Source organism: Nicotiana sylvestris, chromosome 4 (genome assembly GCF_000393655.2).
Source record: "Nicotiana sylvestris chromosome 4, ASM39365v2, whole genome shotgun sequence".
In the NCBI taxonomy this organism is placed as follows: Eukaryota; Viridiplantae; Streptophyta; class Magnoliopsida; order Solanales; family Solanaceae; genus Nicotiana; species Nicotiana sylvestris.
Window position 1 is genome coordinate 102639809 of NC_091060.1, and position 4709 is coordinate 102644517.

Below are 4709 nucleotides of genomic sequence, written 5' to 3' on the forward strand. Positions count from 1 at the left end.
AGTTGTAAGTTTTGTGGAGGGAAGGTTGGTTCGTGCTTCTGTCGGCTGGCTTTGCTTTGCTCCATTCTGAAAGCCTTTTCACTACAAGAAATCTACTTTTAGCGGCGACCTTAGTCGCTACGAAATCATCATATGTCTCCACTAAATGTTTATAGTAGCGACATTGGACTTGCTGCAAGTAAGTCCATTACTAAATGTTATTTGTGACGACTACAAGCTGTCACAATGGAATGGTGATATTTTGTGGCAACATTATCGCTACAAAAAGTAAGCCAAATCGCCAAAAAAGGTAGTTCCACCAAACAGATTCAGGGGCAAGCTGCCACTAAAGAGTGACATTTAGCAGCGACAATTGTAGCCACAAAAATAAATGACTATTGGTGGCAGCTACTTTATCGCTACTAGAAGTTGCTTTTAGTAGCAACTTAAGTCGCCACATAAACAATTAGCTATTAGCAGCAACTCTCATATCGCTACTGGAGAGTTACTTTTAGTAGCAATTGATGTCGCGAGCTCGCTGCTGGAGAATGACATTTAGTGGCGATGATAATTGCTACAAAAACTGTTAAACAATCAGTGGCAACTTCACTATTGCAACAAATAATTTTCTGAATAAGATTTTGTCACCAATGAAACATATTTAATTCAGCAACTGTAATGGCCAAAATTATATTAACGCATCCAATAGTATTTTACAAACACCAAAAGAATTTCTTAAGTCGGATATTAAATACTTCCATTGCTAAAATGCGAATTACATATATAATGCAGAATACTTCATTGCCATTGTATGCATATACATCCCCCAAAAGCAAAATACTAAGTACCTTGAAGCCCCTTCTTGATTGTCTTCATTGTTTAAGAACCGTGTTCCAGTTATTACACGAAAAAAACACAAGATCAGTTTGACAATGCTCATAATCTAATGCTAATAGTACAATGGATGACATAGAAGTGGAAAAATATATTATGACAATTTCAACCATTAACCACGTCTCCTAAGTATAGCTTCAAGTTTGAATAGAAAATGCAGTTGATGCTAATTTTGTTTTAGTTAGCTGAAAAGCTCTTATTACATGTGATTTGCAGCTAGAAATGGCTAGTATTCTCTGTGGACAGGCTTATGGAGCAAAGCAATACAAGAAAATTGGAACACAAACATACACTGTTATATTCTGTCTCTTTATTATTTGCATCACCTTTTCAATGTTATGGCTATACGTAGGATGATTGCTCATGTTCGTCGGACAAGATCCTAAGATTTTACATGAATTTGGGAAGTTCATAATGTGTTTAATTCCTACTCTTTTTGGTAGTGCAGCTCTTCATCCACTTATTCGGTATTATCTAATGCAAAGTATGATCATTTCCCTGCTCATTAGCTCATGTTTAACAAAAGCTATCCATATACCACTATGTTGAGTGCTAGTTTTTCACTCTGGCTTAAAGAATTTTGGGGTTGCATTGGCTATGGCCATTCAAGTTTGAATAAGACATACAGTAGATGGAAAAGAAAATGCATTTACTCAAGGTGGACACATATCAGTGCAATTATGACATTCAATAATGACGCAACACATCTATTACCAAAAAATCAAGTACACGAATAGCTAAAAAGAAGTCAAGAAAACAATAAAATAGAAACATGAGCATAAGTGTAATATTTTTTTATGGTTCGTGTTTGTGCATCTATTAAGGTGGAAATGTTTCAGGCAGAATTCAAGGTGGAAATGTTTCAGGCAGAATTCAACTTTAATTAAAATTCTTTTGTTTTAGCTTGAAGGTAACATTGAGGAGAAAAAAAAAATTATATACAAGAACATATCAACTATGGTTTAGATCCTTAAGCAGAACTACTTTAGGAGATGCGAACAAATACTTGAAAAGATTACTTGAATGGTATTCTCTTCCAGCCACATATCCTAAAGTTAGTTGAATAGTACATGTTTTCTTCGTTACTTTCTGAATAGACACAGAGAAATATAACATAAATTCAGCCACATATACAACAAATTGACGGGGGAAGCTGATGTTAACTCCCAACGGTATTCTCTTACAGCCACATATCCTAAAGTTGGTTCTTTTTTACTTCACTGTAAACCAATTCCAAAGAAATGACACCAAGAATGAGAGGTTCATGCTAGCCAAAATGGTAACATATAAAGAGTTGAAGCACACACCAAAATTTACCAAAATATATTTTTTGCAAATCATTAGATGCATTAGATTCTACTCAACATAAACACTTAGGAGTCTGAATTTTCTCCTATTTCTTAAATTGTCCAACCAAATTTTGCATATCCAGAATTTCAGAATTACATCAGAATATAAACGTCCGAAACAAATCCAAATTTAACATAAGATGACACTTCTTTACAACAATAACATAAAATAAGCTAGCATTCTCAAAGCTGCATAGAATATAAACAAAGATTTCTCTAAGGTATTTTATCAAACATGTCATATGCCTCGTAAAATTAATCCCAATTTGGGATAAACACGTACCAATCCAACATATACCAGTATTATATTTTGCAATAAGTAAAGAGAATTAGTAAAACAAAAACTAACCTGCACCATTTTCAACTTCAGGAGAGGAAGCGCACTTCTATCCAGATTCCTTGACGATACTATCTTTAGAGAAGGTCTCTGCCAAGGGTTACTTGATATTTGTCCTCTGTCTAGAGGTTCTTGACTGAGATTATTTGATTCTCCTGTCTTAGGAGATGCAGTAGTATTCCCTATTGGTTGTACTTGTGACTGAGGCATCACTCCAGAATTACCACGTCCTTGAAAATGGACACGTCCACGACCAGTTCCACTTCGACCTTTATCTCATCCTGTCATTTGGACCCTCCTACATGATGTAGAAAAACATCAGTAAGAATAGAAGCACGGTTAGGGGTAAATACTTTTCGTTATATATGAAAAATATAATGATACTCAGTGCACATAGAAGGCAAGTAACATTTCACAAAAGCTTAATATATAATCTAGTTATGAAATTAAAAGTTACAAGCATAATGAATTAATTTCATTGTCATGTTAATAAGGAACAAAATACAGAGAACTTTTCAAAACAAAAAGTAGAAATCTATATTATCTTGCTTCTCAGTATTCAAGAGCATCATCAATATCTTATCCATCATTATCATCAAGCCAATCTTCTTCGCCTTCTTCCCCCTTGGTTGACTGAATGCCCAACTAACAAAGCCATCTACTCCATCTCTATACCTTTGATCACCTCTATTTCTAATATTCAACCAACTTTTATCCATTCCTATTTTAGAATAAAATTCAATCAATCAATTAGTTAATAAATCTCAAGGACCACAAAAATCAACACAACTACAAGAACATAACCAGATGTTACTATAACTAATCTTGCTTAAAGTAAGACAAATTTTCTCTTTACAAAGAGTTCTACATTGGTTACAGTCAACACTTACATATGATATATGTCATAGCAAAATATAATCTTAAAAACATGGTATAAAGAGCGTTGCAATTAACTTTAAACCAATAGTTGCATCTGTCAACAAATAAAATTATATAACACAACCAAGAGTTCTTTTCCGGTATACTTTTAAAGATAAAGAATGACAACATCATGAAATATTTTACATAAGGAATGACAAGGCTAGAACCTAGATACATTTATGAACTAATAAGACTAAGAAACAATTCATTTCAAGATTATGGAAATTTCAGCCGACCAAAAAGTTAAGAAAATATAACTTTCAAAAGCAAAATTAAGTTGTCTAAGAGGATATCATTAAAACACCTTGGCTGCAATAAATAGACGAACTAGAACTTAATTAACTCCATTTATCTATTTTAGTTTGTCTAAGTTATTTTTAATTTAACACTATAAATTAACCAATTATATTATCTATTAAATCAATTAGCAGAAAATAATAAGAGCTAATTCAGCACTTGGTAGAGACGTAAAGAAGCTCAAAAAATGAAAACATATGTATATCACAAAGATGATGAACAAATAGAGAAGGAATGATGAACAAAATAAATGAAGTAACATCTTAAAAATAAATCAAATAAATCCTAATGTTTTTTACTTCTGATATCTTTCTTAATGTATAGCTCAAAAGAATCTTCACTAATTTCACTACCTAAAATATTATTGGGTGAAGATTTATGAAACATATGAGATTTTGTCGAAAAATATCAAGAAAAATAATAGACCCATATCACAAAACATCTCATTTCAGCATTTTGAGAGGAATACCAAACATGCAATCACCAAAAAGTTCAGAATTAAAAAAAAAAAAAAAAAAAACTTACCCAGCGAAAGAGATCATCAATACCGAGAAGGGCTTTACACGATGATATTGTTGGAAAAATTACTTTATACTCCTGTAGATTTCAAATGGGTTAAAGAAATTAGAGGTAAAATTGATAAAATAGTCACTCTCGCTAACTGCATTTAACACCCAAAAGGATTTGGGGTTTGAGAGCTTACCTGATTTGAATACAATCTTAGAAAACAAGTGGTGTTAGGGCTTTTGGGTTTCATAAATTAGGTTCACATCTTGTGATTAAACAAAAGTGAAAGATTTAATTTGAGAAACTTCAAGAAGTAATGTAGCTTTTGCAGAGAGAATCGAGAAGAGGGAAGAAGAAAAATGGAGCTTCGGTCTTTTTTTGTAGAGAGCTCCTTTAGAACTTAGTATTTTTAGGGTCTTTTATTT

General features: G+C 32.7%; 1 long non-coding RNA gene across 1 annotated transcript; it reads right to left on the reverse strand.

Moving 5' to 3' along the window:
- Positions 1–639: 639 nt before the first annotated feature.
- LOC104248386 (uncharacterized) lies at positions 640–4709 on the reverse strand. The gene is made up of 4 exons (XR_716433.2): positions 4481–4709; positions 4303–4374; positions 2572–2857; positions 640–849 (listed from the first exon to the last, which is right to left on the reverse strand). It is a non-coding gene; the product is annotated as an uncharacterized lncRNA (long non-coding RNA).